The sequence below is a fragment of the Oncorhynchus nerka genome, linkage group LG16 (assembly GCF_034236695.1).
Source record: "Oncorhynchus nerka isolate Pitt River linkage group LG16, Oner_Uvic_2.0, whole genome shotgun sequence".
NCBI lineage: Eukaryota > Metazoa > Chordata > Actinopteri > Salmoniformes > Salmonidae > Oncorhynchus > Oncorhynchus nerka.
The window spans coordinates 32404490-32421077 of NC_088411.1; the positions used below are offsets into that span (position 1 = coordinate 32404490).

At 48.9% G+C, this 16588-nt stretch overlaps 1 pseudogene; it reads left to right on the forward strand.

Moving 5' to 3' along the window:
- Positions 1 to 16588, forward strand: part of LOC115121879 (inactive heparanase-2-like) — a 293833-nt pseudogene that overhangs the window by 254632 nt on the left and 22613 nt on the right.

Below are 16588 nucleotides of genomic sequence, written 5' to 3' on the forward strand. Positions count from 1 at the left end.
GAGAAGACAGGGGCATAACAACAGAGGAGAGAAGACAGGGGCATAACAGAGGAGAGGAGAGAAGACAGGGGCATAACAGAGGAGAGGAGAGAAGACAGGGGCATAACAGAGGAGAGGAGGAGAAGACAGGGGCATAACAGAGGAGAGGAGAGAAGACAGGGGCATAACAGAGGAGAGGAGAGAAGACAGGGGCATAACAGAGGAGAGGAGAGAAGACAGGGGCATAACAGAGGAGAGGAGAGAAGACAGGGGCATAACAGAGAGAGAGAGAGAAGACAGGGGCATAACAGAGGAGAGAGAGAAGACAGGGGCATAACAGAGGAGAGAGAGAAGACAGGGGCATAACAGAGGAGAGGAGAGAAGACAGGGGCATAACAGAGGAGAGGAGAGAAGACAGGGGCATAACAGAGGAGAGGAGAGAAGACAGGGGCATAACAGAGGAGAGAGACAGGGGAGGAGAAGACAGGGGCATAACAGAGGAGAGGAGAGACGACAGGGGCATAACAGAGGAGAGGAGAGAAGACAGGGGCATAACAGAGGAGAGGAGAGAAGACAGGGGCATAACAGAGGAGAGAGGAGAGAAGACAGGGGCATAACAGAGGAGAGGAGAGAAGACAGGGGCATAACAGAGGAGAGGAGGAAGACAGGGGCATAACAGAGGAGAGCAGAGAAGACAGGGGCATAACAGAGGAGAGGAGAAGACAGGGCATAACAGAGGAGAGGAGAGAAGACAGGGGCATAACAGAGGAGAGGAGAGAAGACAGGGGCATAACAGAGGAGAGAGAGAAGACAGGGGCATAACAGAGGAGAGGAGAGAAGACAGGGGCATAACAGAGGAGAGAGAGAAGACAGGGGCATAACAGAGAGAGAGAGGAGAAGACAGAGAGGGGCATAACAGAGGAGAGGAGAGAGAAGACAGGGGCATAACAGAGGAGAGGAGAGAAGACAGGGGCATAACAGAGGAGAGGAGGGAAGACAGGGGCATAACAGAGGAGAGGAGAGAAGACAGGGGCATAACAGAGGAGAGGAGAGAAGACAGGGGCATAACAGAGGAGAGGAGAGAAGACAGGGGCATAACAGAGGAGAGGAGAGAAGACAGGGGCATAACAGAGAGAGAGAGAGAAGACAGGGGCATAACAGAGGAGAGGAGAGAAGACAGGGGCATAACAGAGGAGAGGAGAGAAGACAGGGGCATAACAGAGGAGAGGAGAGAAGACAGGGGCATAACAGAGGAGAGAGAGAAGACAGGGGCATAACAGAGGAGAGGAGAGAAGACAGGGGCATAACAGAGGAGAGGAGAGAAGACAGGGGCATAACAGAGGAGAGGAGAGAAGACAGGGGCATAACAGAGGAGAGGAGAGAAGACAGGGGCATAACAGAGGAGAGGAGAAGACAGGGGCATAACAGAGGAGAGGAGAGACGACAGGGGCATAACAGAGGAGAGGAGAGAAGACAGGGGCATAACAGAGGAGAGAGAGAAGACAGGGGCATAACAGAGGAGAGCAGAGAAGACAGGGCATAACAGAGGAGAGGAGAGAAGACAGGGGCATAACAGAGGAGAGGAGAGAGACAGGGGCATAACAGAGGAGAGAGAGAAGACAGGGGCATAACAGAGGAGAGGAGAGAAGACAGGGGCATAACAGAGGAGAGACAGGGCAAGACAGGGGCATAACAGAGGAGAGGAGAGAAGACAGGGGCATAACAGAGGAGAGGAGAGAAGACAGGGGCATAACAGAGGAGAGGAGAGAAGACAGGGGCATAACAGAGGAGAGGAGAGAAGACAGGGGCATAACAGAGGAGAGGAGAGAAGACAGGGGCATAACAGAGGAGAGGAGAGAAGACAGGGGCATAACAACAGAGGAGAGCATAACAGAGAGAAGACAGGGGCATAACAGAGGAGAGGAGAGAAGACAGGGGCATAACAGAGGAGAGGAGAGAAGACAGGGGCATAACAGAGGAGAGGAGAGAAGACAGGGGCATAACAGAGGAGAGGAGAGAAGACAGGGGCATAACAGAGGAGAGGAGAGAAGACAGGGGCATAACAGAGGAGAGGAGAGAAGACAGGGGCATAACAGAGGAGAGGAGAGAAGACAGGGCATAACAGAGGAGAGGAGAGAAGACAGGGGCATAACAGAGGAGAGGAGAGAAGACAGGGGGCATAACAGAGAGAGAGGAGAGAAGACAGGGGCATAACAGAGGAGAGGAGAGAAGACAGGGGCATAACAGAGGAGAGAGAGAAGACAGGGGCATAACAGAGAGAGGAGAGAAGACAGGGGCATAACAGAGGAGAGGAGAGAAGACAGGGGCATAACAGAGGAGAGGAGAGAAGACAGGGGCATAACAGAGGAGAGGAGAGAAGACAGGGCATAACAGAGGAGAGGAGAGAAGACAGGGGCATAACAGAGGAGAGAGAGAAGACAGGGGGCATAACAGAGGAGAGGAGAGAAGACAGGGGCATAACAGAGGAGAGAGAGAAGACAGGGGCATAACAGAGAGAAGACAGGGGCACAACAGGAGAGAGAAGACAGGGGCATAACAGAGGAGAGGAGAGAAGACAGGGCATAACAGAGGAGAGGAGAGAAGACAGGGGCATAACAGAGGAGAGGAGAGAAGACAGGGGCATAACAGAGGAGAGGAGAGAAGACAGGGGCATAACAGAGGAGAGGAGAGAAGACAGGGGCATAACAGAGGAGAGGAGAGAAGACAGGGGCATAACAGAGAGAGAGCAGAGAAGACAGGGGGCATAACAGAGGAGGGGCATAACAGAGGAGAGGAGAGAAGACAGGGGCATAACAGAGGAGAGGAGAGAAGACAGGGGCATAACAGAGGAGAGGAGAGAAGACAGGGGCATAACAGAGGAGAGGAGAGAAGACAGGGGCATAACAGAGGAGAGGAGAGAAGACAGGGGCATAACAGAGGAGAGAGAGAGAAGACAGGGGCATAACAGAGGAGAGGAGAGAAGACAGGGGCATAACAGAGGAGAGAGAGAAGACAGGGGCATAACAGAGGAGAGGAGAGAAGACAGGGGCATAACAGAGGAGAGGAGAGAAGACAGGGGCATAACAGAGGAGAGGAGAGAAGACAGGGGCATAACAGAGGAGAGGAGAGAAGACAGGGGCATAACAGAGGAGAGGAGAGAAGACAGGGGCATAACAGAGGAGAGGAGAGAAGACAGGGGCATAACAGAGGAGAGGAGAGAAGACAGGGGCATAACAGAGGAGAGGAGAGAAGACAGGGGCATAACAGAGGAGAGGAGAGAAGACAGGGGCATAACAGAGGAGAGGAGAGAAGACAGGGGAGAGGAGAGGAGAGAAGGGCATAACAGAGGAGAGGAGAGAAGACAGGGGCATAACAGAGGAGAGGAGAAGACAGGGGCATAACAGAGGAGAGGAGAGAAGACAGGGGCATAACAGAGGAGAGGAGAGAAGACAGGGGCATAACAGAGGAGAGGAGAGAAGACAGGGGCATAACAGAGGAGAGGAGAGAAGACAGGGGCATAAGAGAGGAGAGAGAGAGAGGAGACAGACAGGGGCATAACAGAGGAGAGGAGAGAAGACAGGGGCATAACAGAGGAGAGGAGAAGACAGGGGCATAACAGAGGAGAGGAGAGAAGACAGGGGCATAACAGAGGAGAGGAGAGAAGACAGGGGCATAACAGAGGAGAGGAGAGAAGACAGGGGCATAACAGAGAGAGGAGAGAAGACAGGGGCATAACAGAGGAGAGGAGAGAAGACAGGGGCATAACAGAGGAGAGGAGAGAAGACAGGGGCATAACAGAGGAGAGGAGAGAAGACAGGGGGCATAACAGAGGAGAGGAGAGAAGACAGGGGCATAACAGAGGAGAGAGAGAGAAGACAGGGGCATAACAGAGGAGAGGAGAGAAGACAGGGGCATAACAGAGGAGAGGAGAGAAGACAGGGCATAACAGAGGAGAGGGGGCATAACAGAGGAGAGGAGAGAAGACAGGGGCATAACAGAGGAGAGGAGAGAAGACAGGGGCATAACAGAGGAGAGGAGAGAAGACAGGGGCATAACAGAGGAGAGGAGAGAAGACAGGGGCATAACAGAGGAGAGGAGAGAAGACAGGGGCATAACAGAGGAGAGGAGAGAAGACAGGGGCATAACAGAGGAGAGGAGAGAAGACAGGGGCATAACAGAGGAGAGGAGAGAAGACAGGGGCATAACAGAGGAGAGGAGAGAAGACAGGGGCATAACAGAGGAGAGGAGAGAAGACAGGGGCATAACAGAGGAGAGAGAGAGAAGACAGGGGCATAACAGAGGAGAGGAGAGAAGACAGGGGCATAACAGAGGAGAGGAGAGAAGACAGGGGCATAACAGAGGAGAGAGAGAAGACAGGGGCATAACAGAGGAGAGGAGAGAAGACAGGGGCATAACAGAGGAGAGAGAGAAGACAGGGGCATAACAGAGGAGAGGAGAGAAGACAGGGGCATAACAGAGGAGAGAGAGAAGACAGGGGCATAACAGAGGAGAGGAGAGAAGACAGGGGCATAACAGAGGAGAGGAGAGAAGACAGGGGCATAACAGAGGAGAGGAGAGAAGACAGGGGCATAACAGAGGAGAGGAGAGAAGACAGGGGCATAACAGAGGAGAGGAGAGAAGACAGGGGCATAACAGAGGAGAGGAGAGAAGACAGGGGCATAACAGAGGAGAGGAGAGAAGACAGGGGCATAACAGAGGAGAGGAGAGAAGACAGGGGCATAACAGAGGAGAGGAGAGAAGACAGGGGCATAACAGAGGAGAGAGAGAAGACAGGGGCATAACAGAGGAGAGGAGAGAAGACAGGGGCATAACAGAGGAGAGGAGAGAAGACAGGGGCATAACAGAGGAGAGGAGAGAAGACAGGGGCATAAACAGAGGAGAGAGAGAAGACAGGGGCATAACAGAGGAGAGGAGAGAAGACAGGGGCATAACAGAGGAGAGGGAGAGACAGACAGACAGGGGCATAACAGAGGAGAGGAGAGAAGACAGGGGCATAACAGAGGAGAGGAGAGAAGACAGGGGCATAACAGAGGAGAGGAGAGAAGACAGGGGCATAACAGAGGAGAGGAGAGAAGACAGGGGCATAACAGAGGAGAGGAGAGAAGACAGGGGCATAACAGAGGAGAGGAGAGAAGACAGGGGCATAACAGAGGAGAGGAGAGAAGACAGGGGCATAACAGAGGAGAGCAGAGAAGACAGGGGCATAACAGAGGAGAGGAGAGAAGACAGGGGCATAACAGAGGAGAGGAGAGAAGACAGGGGCATAACAGAGGAGAGGAGAGAGAAGACAGGGGCATAACAGAGGAGAGGAGAGAAGACAGGGGCATAACAGAGGAGAGGAGAGAAGACAGGGGCATAACAGAGGAGAGGAGAGAAGACAGGGGCATAACAGAGGAGAGGAGAGAAGACAGGGGCATAACAGAGGAGAGCAGAGAAGACAGGGGCATAACAGAGGAGAGGAGAGAAGACAGGGGCATAACAGAGGAGAGGGAGAGACAGACAGGGGCATAACAGAGGAGAGGAGAGAAGACAGGGGCATAACAGAGGAGAGGAGAGAAGACAGGGGCATAACAGAGGAGAGGAGAGAAGACAGGGGCATAACAGAGGAGAGGAGAGAAGACAGGGGCATAACAGAGGAGAGGAGAGAAGACAGGGGCATAACAGAGGAGAGGAGAGAAGACAGGGGCATAACAGAGGAGAGGAGAGAAGACAGGGGCATAACAGAGGAGAGGAGAGAAGACAGGGGCATAACAGAGGAGAGGAGAGAAGACAGGGGCATAACAGAGGAGAGGAGAGAAGACAGGGGCATAACAGAGGAGAGGAGAGAAGACAGGGGCATAACAGAGGAGAGGAGAGAAGACAGGGGGGGAGATAGACAGGGGAGGAGAGGAGAGAAGACAGGGGCATAACAGAGGAGAGGAGAGAAGACAGGGGCATAACAGAGGAGAGGAGAGAAGACAGGGGCATAACAGAGGAGAGGAGAGAAGACAGGGGCATAACAGAGGAGAGGAGAGAAGACAGGGGCATAACAGAGGAGAGGAGAGAAGACAGGGGCATAACAGAGGAGAGGAGAGAAGACAGGGGCATAACAGAGGAGAGGAGAGACAGGGGCATAACAGAGGAGAGAGAGAAGACAGGGGCATAACAGAGGAGAGGAGAGAAGACAGGGGCATAACAGAGGAGAGGAGAGAAGACAGGGGCATAACAGAGGAGAGGAGAGAAGACAGGGGCATAACAGAGGAGAGAGAGAAGACAGGGGCATAACAGAGGAGAGAGAGAAGACAGGGGCATAACAGAGGAGAGGAGAGAAGACAGGGGCATAACAGAGGAGAGGAGAGAAGACAGGGGCATAACAGAGGAGAGGAGAGAAGACAGGGGCATAACAGAGGAGAGGAGAGAAGACAGGGGCATAACAGAGGAGAGGAGAGAAGACAGGGGCATAACAGAGGAGAGGAGAGAAGACAGGGGCATAACAGAGGAGAGGAGAGAAGACAGGGGCATAACAGAGGAGAGGAGAGAAGACAGGCATAACAGAGGAGAGGAGAGAAGACAGGGGCATAACAGAGGAGAGGAGAGAAGACAGGGGCATAACAGAGGAGAGGAGAGAAGACAGGGGCATAACAGAGGAGAGGAGAGAAGACAGGGGCATAACAGAGGAGAGGAGAGAAGACAGGGGCATAACAGAGGAGAGGAGAGAAGACAGGGGCATAACAGAGGAGAGGAGAGAAGACAGGGGCATAACAGAGGAGAGGAGAGAAGACAGGGGCATAACAGAGGAGAGGAGAGAAGACAGGGGCATAACAGAGGAGAGGAGAGAAGACAGGGGCATAACAGAGGAGAGGAGAGAAGACAGGGGCATAACAGAGGAGAGGAGAGAAGACAGGGGCATAACAGAGGAGAGGAGAGAAGACAGGGGCATAACAGAGGAGAGAGAGAGAAGACAGGGGCATAACAGAGGAGAGGAGAGAAGACAGGGGCATAACAGAGGAGAGGAGAGAAGACAGGGGCATAACAGAGGAGAGGAGAGAAGACAGGGGCATAACAGAGGAGAGGAGAGAAGACAGGGCATAACAGAGGAGAGGAGAGAAGACAGGGGCATAACAGAGGAGAGGAGAGAAGACAGGGGCATAACAGAGGAGAGGAGAGAAGACAGGGGCATAACAGAGGAGAGAGAGAAGACAGGGGCATAACAGAGGAGAGGAGAGAAGACAGGGGCATAACAGAGGAGAGGAGAGAAGACAGGGGCATAACAGAGGAGAGGAGAGAAGACAGGGGCATAACAGAGGAGAGGAGAGAAGACAGGGGCATAACAGAGGAGAGGAGAGAAGACAGGGGCATAACAGAGGAGAGGAGAGAAGACAGGGCATAACAGAGGAGAGGAGAGAAGACAGGGGCATAACAGAGGAGAGGAGAGAAGACAGGGGCATAACAGAGGAGAGGAGAGAAGACAGGGGCATAACAGAGGAGAGGAGAGAAGACAGGGGCATAACAGAGGAGAGGAGAGGAGATAAGACAGGGGCATAACAGAGGAGAGGAGAGAAGACAGGGGCATAACAGAGGAGAGGAGAGAAGACAGGGGCATAACAGAGGAGAGGAGAGAAGACAGGGGCATAACAGAGGAGAGGAGAGAAGACAGGGGCATAACAGAGGAGAGGAGAGAAGACAGGGGCATAACAGAGGAGAGGAGAGAAGACAGGGGCATAACAGAGGAGAGGAGAGCAGAGAAGACAGGGGCATAACAGAGGAGAGGAGAGAAGACAGGGGCATAACAGAGGAGAGGAGAGAAGACAGGGGCATAACAGAGGAGAGCAGAGAAGACAGGGGCATAACAGAGGAGAGGAGAGAAGACAGGGGCATAACAGAGGAGAGGAGAGAAGACAGGGGCATAACAGAGGAGAGGAGAGAAGACAGGGGCATAACAGAGGAGAGGAGAGAAGACAGGGGCATAACAGAGGAGAGGAGAGAAGACAGGGGCATAACAGAGGAGAGAGAGAAGACAGGGGCATAACAGAGGAGAGGAGAGAAGACAGGGGCATAACAGAGGAGAGGAGAGAAGACAGGGGCATAACAGAGGAGAGGAGAGAAGACAGGGGCATAACAGAGGAGAGGAGAGAGACAGGCATAACAGAGAGAGGAGAGAAGACAGGGGCATAACAGAGGAGAGGAGATAAGACAGGGGCATAACAGAGGAGAGCAGAGAAGACAGGGGCATAACAGAGGAGAGGAGAGAAGACAGGGGCATAACAGAGGAGAGGAGAGACGACAGGGGCATAACAGAGGAGAGGAGAGAAGACAGGGGCATAACAGAGGAGAGCAGAGAAGACAGGGGCATAACAGAGGAGAGGAGAGAAGACAGGGGCATAACAGAGGAGAGGAGAGAAGACAGGGGCATAACAGAGGAGAGGAGAGAAGACAGGGGCATAACAGAGGAGAGGAGATAAGACAGGGGCATAACAGAGGAGAGCAGAGAAGACAGGGGCATAACAGAGGAGAGGAGAGAAGACAGGGGCATAACAGAGGAGAGGAGAGAAGACAGGGGCATAACAGAGGAGAGAGAGAAGACAGGGCATAACAGAGGAGAGGAGAGAAGACAGGGGCATAACAGAGGAGAGAGAGAAGACAGGGGCATAACAGAGGAGAGGAGAGAAGACAGGGGCATAACAGAGGAGAGGAGAGAAGACAGGGCATAACAGAGGAGAGGAGAGAAGACACAGGGGCAGAAGAGGAGAGGGGCATAACAGAGGACAGAGACGACAGGGGCATAACAGAGGAGAGGAGAGAAGACAGGGGCATAACAGAGGAGAGCAGAGAAGACAGGGGCATAACAGAGGAGAGCAGAGAAGACAGGGGCATAACAGAGGAGAGGAGAGAAGACAGGGGCATAACAGAGGAGAGGAGATAAGACAGGGGCATAACAGAGGAGAGCAGAGAAGACAGGGGGCATAACAGAGGAGAGGAGAGAAGACAGGGGCATAACAGAGGAGAGGAGAGACGACTGGGGCATAACAGAGGAGAGGAGAGAAGACAGGGGCATAACAGAGGAGAGGAGAGAAGACAGGGCATAACAGAGGAGAGGAGAGAAGACAGGGGCATAACAGAGGAGAGGAGAGACGACAGGGGCATAACAGAGGAGAGGAGAGAAGACAGGGGCATAACAGAGGAGAGGAGAGAAGACAGGGGCATAACAGAGGAGAGCAGAGAAGACAGGGGCATAACAGAGGAGAGGAGAGACGACAGGGGCATAACAGAGGAGAGGAGAGACGACAGGGGCATAACAGAGGAGAGGAGGGTAGAAGAGTAGAAAAAAGAGGAGAGGTGCTGAGACCACTGTAAAGTTGTGTGCTTTGCTCTGCCAGGGGGTTGACATGTGAATAAATGGCCAAGGCTCCCATGTCTTTGCTGAGAGGGCAGTGTGGTATTCTATTGTATTTTTCACTTCAGTATTTCAACCAGTTTTTTTCCCAGGCATATTTCCCACAACAGTTACATTTTTGACTTTCATTTTATTTGACGTTCACATTGATCCTGCAGTAAACATAACAAAGACTAGTAATAGCTCCTCACTGTGGGATCCAATAGTATATATTATATTGTCTCTTTCAATAAAGACTGAAGCATTGGTATCCAGCTTCTAACCCTGGTCTGGACATCATTGTAACTAGGCACCAGTACAGCCTCTCTGGTCTGGATATCATTGTAACTAGGCACCAGTACAGCCTCTCTGGTCTGGACATCATTGTAACTAGGCACCAGTACAGTCTGGACATCTCTGTACAGTCTGGACATCATTGTAACTAGGCACCAGTACAGCCTCTCTGGTCTGGACATCATTGTAACTAGGCACCAGTACAGCCTCTCTGGTCTGGACATCATTGTAACTAGGCACCAGTACAGCCTCTCTGGTCTGGACATCATTGTAACTAGGCACCAGTACAGCCTCTCTGGTCTGGACATCATTGTAACTAGGCACCAGTACAGCCTCTCTGGTCTGGACATCATTGTAACTAGGCACCAGTACAGCCTCTCTGGTCTGGACATCATTGTAACTAGGCACCAGTACAGCCTCTCTGGTCTGGACATCATTGTAACTAGGCACCAGTACAGCCTCTCTGGTCTGGACATCATTGTAACTAGGCACCAGTACAGCCTCTGCTTTTCCCACGTGTTCTTTTACTGCTTTTAATTGAGGTGAATACTGTTATAATTTTGGATTTGCATTGAACTGGTATCTTATATTCTGTTTCTGTTCTGCACAACTGTTAGATGTAGGGAGTGTTTTGCCACCTCTGCATCTCTACAACCCCCTGTTCTGACATACACATCTCCAGGATGTGATCATTTAGCCTCTTATAGTCTAAGACCTGTCTAAGTCCGTTCTACTAAGCTATATGGAATTGTTTAAGAATGTCATACCAAGGATCGTTTAGCTATTTTATTTAGAATTTTAAGACCCCTGGAAGTATCCCCCCGAAACAAAATGTTGACGACAATTTTTGGAGGCCTTATTGCTATTAGGCCATACAAACACATCAAATAACAGATTCACTACATAGAAAAACATTCCCAAAATATCAAAAGGAAGTTTGTTCTGAAGTGTCTGTCCTATATCTGAGAGATACAGTGCCTTGCAAAAGTATTCGGCCCCCTTGAACTTTGCGACCTTTTGCCACATTTCAGGCTTCAAACATAAAGAAATAAAACTGTATTTTTTTGTGAAGAATCAACAACAAGTGGGACACAATCATGAAGTGGAACGACATTTATTGGATATTTCAAACGTTTTTAACAAATCAATAACTGAAAAATTGGGCGTGCAAAATTATTCAGCCCACTTAAGTTAATACTTTGTAGCGCCACCTTTTGCTGCGATTACAGCTGTAAGTCGCTTGGGGTATGTCTCTATCAGTTTTGCACATCGAGAGACTGACATTTTTTCCCATTCCTCCTTGCAAAACAGCTCGAGCTCAGTGAGGTTGGATGGAGAGCATTTGTGAACAGCAGTTTTCAGTTCTTTCCACAGATTCTCGATTGGATTCAGGTCTGGACTTTGACTTGGCCATTCTAACACCTGGATATGTTTATTTTTGAACCATTCCATTGTAGATTTTGCTTTATGTTTTGGATCATCATCATCTCCGTCCCAGTCTCAGGTCTTTTGCAGACTCCATCAGGTTTTCTTCCAGAATGGTCCTGTATTTGGCTCCATCCATCTTCCCATCAATTTTAACCATCTTCCCTGTCCCTGCTGAAGAAAAGCAGGCCCAAACCATGATGCTGCCACCACCATGTTTGACAGTGGGGATGGTGTGTGTTCAGGGTGATGAGCTGTGTTGCTTTTACGCCAAACATAACGTTTTGCATTGTTGCCAAAAAGTTCAATTTTGGTTTCATCTGACCAGAGCACCTTCTTCCACATGTTTGGTGTGTCTCCCAGGTGGCTTGTGGCAAACTTTAAACAACACTTTTTATGGATATCTTTAAGAAATGGCTTTCTTCTTGCCACTCTTCCATAAAGGCCAGATTTGTGCAATATACGACTGATTGTTGTCCTATGGACAGAGTCTCCCACCTCAGCTGTAGATCTCTGCAGTTCATCCAGAGTGATCATGGGCCTCTTGGCTGCATCTCTGATCAGTCTTCTCCTTGTATGAGCTGAAAGTTTAGAGGGATGGCCAGGTCTTGGTAGATTTGCAGTGGTCTGATACTCCTTCCATTTCAATATTATCGCTTGCACAGTGCTCCTTGGGATGTTTAAAGCTTGGGAAATATTTTTGTATCCAAATCCGGCTTTAAACTTCTTCACAACAGTATCTCGGACCTGCCTGGTGTTTTCCTTGTTCTTCATGATGCTCTCTGCGCTTTTAACGGACCTCTGAGACTATCACAGTGCAGGTGCATTTATACGGAGACTTGATTACACACAGGTGGATTGTATTTATCATCATTAGTCATTTAGGTCAACATTGGATCATTCAGAGATCCTCACTGAACTTCTTGAGAGAGTTTGCTGCACTGAAGGTAAAGGGGCTGAATAATTTTGCACGCCCAATTTTTCAGTTTTTGATATGTTAAAAAAGTTTGAAATATCCAATAAATGTCGTTCCACTTCATGATTGTGTCCCACTTGTTGTTGATTCCTCACAAAAAAATACAGTTTTATATCTTTATGTTTGAAGCCTGAAATGTGGCAAAAGGTCGCAAAGTTCAAGGGGGCCGAATACTTTTCCAAGGCACTGTATAAGAAAGATCAGGAAACACACATTTTGTTGGCACTAAACAGTCTCCATATATACATGAATTCAACTGATACCAGGGGACCTTCAGATAAGTCTTGTGAGGCCTGTGGGTGTCCTAGAGCAACTCAACTGACAAGTTCGTGTAGAGGGTCATAATATTTTGTAGGCCAAACCATTCGGGTGCTACAGACGATTTTGTGAGGAGGTCTGACAAACACCTCTCTAGCTCTGTCACCTTTCACCCCAGATGTCTCATGGTCTGACAAACACCACTCTAGCTCTGTCACCTTTCACCCCAGATGTCTTCTGGTCTGACAAACACCACTCTAGCTCTGTCACCTTTCACCCCAGATGTCTTCTGGTCTGACAAACACCACTCTAGCCCTGTCACCTTTCACCCCAGATGTCTTCTGGTCTGACAAACACCTCTCTAGCTCTGTCACCTTTCACCCCAGATGTCTTCTGGTCTGACAAACACCACTCTAGCTCTGTCACCTTTCACCCCAGATTTCTTCTGGTCTGACAAACACCACTCTAGCTCTGTCACCTTTCACCCCAGATGTCTTCTGGTCTGACAAACACCACTCTAGCTCTGTCACCTCTCACCCCAGATGTTTTCTGGTCTGACAAACACCAATCTAGCTCTGTCACCTCTCACCCCAGATGTCTTCTGGTCTGACAAACACCACTCTAGCTCTGTCACCTTCCACCCCAGATTTCTTCTGGTCTGACAAACACCACTCTAGCTCTGTCACCTTTCACCCCAGATGTCTTCTGGTCTGACAAACACCACTCTAGCTCTGTCACCTCTCACCCCAGATGTTTTCTGGTCTGACAAACACCAATCTAGCTCTGTCACCTCTCACCCCAGATGTCTTCTGGTCTGACAAACACCACTCTAGCTCTGTCACCTTTCACCCCAGATGTCTTCTGGTCTGACAAACACCGCTCTAGCTCTGTCACCTTTCACCCCAGATGCAGAAGTGTGACATAGTGGATGCGGTGGATTGAGACGCATCCAAGGCAAAAAGAACAGATATCTCAAGCTTAAACTGAAAGATGTTCATGGGGATTTGTATTATGCTCATTAGATTTCAGTGGGGGCGTGGACATTGACACTAGTTAGCTTGCCCTTATGTAGTTGTTGACATGTCAATTGCCCCAGTGGAACACAATGGAACAGGGAACATTACTATGGTAGCTCATGCTTCATTTGCGATCTGATTATGCATGCTGTGTTTGGCTTTGCACTGTGTAACAGGTGTTTGTGTGTATGTGTGTGTGTGTGTGTGTGTGTGTGTGTGTGTGTGTGTGTGTGTGTGTGTGTGTGTGTGTGTGTGTGTGTGTGTGTGTGTGTGTGTGTATGTGTGTGTGTTCCAGGACTATTGGTTCTCACTGGTGTTGTGTCTGTGTGGGCCCCAGTGGTGTGTGTGTGTGTGTGTGTGTGTGTGTGTGTACAGTGTGAAACCACAGTGTGTGGTGTGGTGTGTGTGTGTGTGTGTGTGTGTATGTGTGTGTGTTCCAGGACTATTGGTCCTCACTGGTGTCAGCTTCTGGTGGGCCCCAGGGTCCACAACTGGCATATACTGTACCAGCTTACAGAGGAAACCACAGCCAGGGAGGGTCATCCGAGACAAACTACGCATTTACGCCCATTGTACCAGCTTCCACAAGTAAGTCCTGCAGCCCTGTACCAGCTTCCACAAGTAAAAACCAGAGCCATATACTGTACCAGCTTCCACAAGTAAAAACCAGAGCCATATACTGTACCAGCTTCCACAAGTAAAAACCAGAGCCATATACTGTACCAGCTTCCACAAGTAAAAACCAGAGCCATATACTGTACCAGCTTCCACAAGTAAAAACCAGAGCCATATACTGTACCAGCTTCCACAAGTAAAAACCAGAGCCATATACTGTACCAGCTTCCACAACTAAAAACCAGAGCCATATACTGTACCAGCTTCCACAACTAAAAACCAGAGCCATATACTGTACCAGCTTCCACAACTAAAAACCAGAGCCATATACTGTACCAGCTTCCACAACTAAAAACCAGAGCCATATACTGTACCAGCTTCCACAACTAAAAACCAGAGCCATATACTATACCAGCTTTCACAAGTAAAAACCAGAGCCATATACTATACCAGCTTCCACAACTAAAAACCAGAGCCATATACTATACCAGCTTTCACAAGTAAAAACCAGAGCCATATACTGTACCAGCTTCCACAATTAAAAACCAGAGCCATATACTGTACCAGCTTAAAAACAAGTAAAAACCAGAGCCATATACTGTACCAGCTTCCACAAGTAAAAACCAGAGCCATATACTGTACCAGCTTCCACAAGTAAAAACCAGAGCCATATACTGTACCAGCTTCCACAAGTAAAAACCAGAGCCATATACTGTACCAGCTTCCACAAGTAAAAACCAGAGCCATATACTGTACCAGCTTCCACAAGTAAAAACCAGAGCCATATACTGTACCAGCTTCCACAAGTAAAAACCAGAGCCATATACTGTACCAGCTTCCACAAGTAAAAACCAGAGCCATATACAGTACCAGCTTTCACAAGTAAAAACCAGAGCCATATACTGTACCAGCTTCCACAAGTAAAAACCAGAGCCATACACTGTACCAGCTTCCACAAGTAAAAACCAGAGTCATATACAGTACCAGCTTTCACAAGTAAAAACCAGAGCCATATACTGTACCAGCTTCCACAAGTAAAAACCAGAGCCATATACTGTACCAGCTTCCACAAGTAAAAACCAGAGCCATACACTGTACCAGCTTCCACAAGTAAAAACCAGAGTCATATACAGTACCAGCTTTCACAAGTAAAAACCAGAGCCATATACTGTACCAGCTTCCACAAGTAAAAACCAGAGCCATACACTGTACCAGCTTCCACAAGTAAAAAAGAGCCATATACTGTACCAGCTTCCACAAGTAAAAACCAGAGCCATACACTGTACCAGCTTCCACAAGTAAAAACCAGAGCCATATACAGTACCAGCTTTCACAAGTAAAAACCAGAGCCATATACAGTACCAGCTTTCACAAGTAAAAACCACAGCCATACACTCTATCAGATCCCACAAGTAAAGATTACAGCCATACACTGTACCAGCTTCCACAAGTAAAGATTACAGCCATACACTGTACCAGATTCCACAAGTAAAGATTACAGCCATACACTGTACCAGATTCCACAAGTAAAGATTACAGCCATACACTGTACCAGCTTCCACAAGTAAAGACTACAGCCATACACTGTACCAGATTCCACAAGTAAAGATTATAGCCATACACTGTACCAGCTTCCACAAGTAAAGATTACAGCCATACACTCTACCAGATTCCACAAGTAAAGATTACAGCCATACACTGTACCAGATTCCACAAGTAAAGACTACAGCCATACACTGTACCAGATTCCACAAGTAAAGATTACAGCCATACACTGTACCAGATTCCACAAGTAAAGATTACAGCCATACACTCTACCAGATTCCACAAGTAAAGATTACAGCCATACACTGTACCAGCTTCCACAAGTAAAGACTACAGCCATACACTGTACCAGATTCCACAAGTAAAGATTACAGCCATACACTGTACCAGCTTCCACAAGTAAAGATTACAGCCATACACTGTACCAGATTCCACAAGTAAAGATTACAGCCATACACTGTACCAGATTCCACAAGTAAAGATTACAGCCATACACTGTACCAGATTCCACAAGTAAAGATGACAGCCATACACTGTACCAGATTCCACAAGTAAAGATTACAGCCATACACTGTACCAGATTCCACAAGTAAAGATTACAGCCATACACTCTACCAGATTCCACAAGTACAATTTTGGAAGTACAATTTTGGCCTAAGGACAAAGATTAGTTTGGTGGCTAAAAAGCACTCAAAGCCCAGACTTCTATGGCTTGTCCCATTTTCCTTACCTTTGTGTTACATTCTTAATAGATTCACAGACACCTGAGGCACGGTGTCTAGTCACTGTGTCTAGTCTCTCCTGCACTATAGCCCATTAATAAGCCACTCTAGCCATGATAAATCACATTAATTACCCAGCCTGCCATAATTCTGCCTGGTCAGCTCATAAATAACCCTCATCCAGACTACTCAGTCTTTCAGAGCGGCCAGGCCATAAAACATAACAGGTATCACTTATCAGGTGTGTGAGGGACTCTTCTCTTTGTCAGAGAGGCGGCAACAGTCCTTTATCTCAGCTCGGATTGGTTGGAGGGGGTTTTGGGGGAGTGTGAGGGGAGATGGAGGTACAATGGGTACGTCTGTCCCAGAATAGATAAAGAGCAGC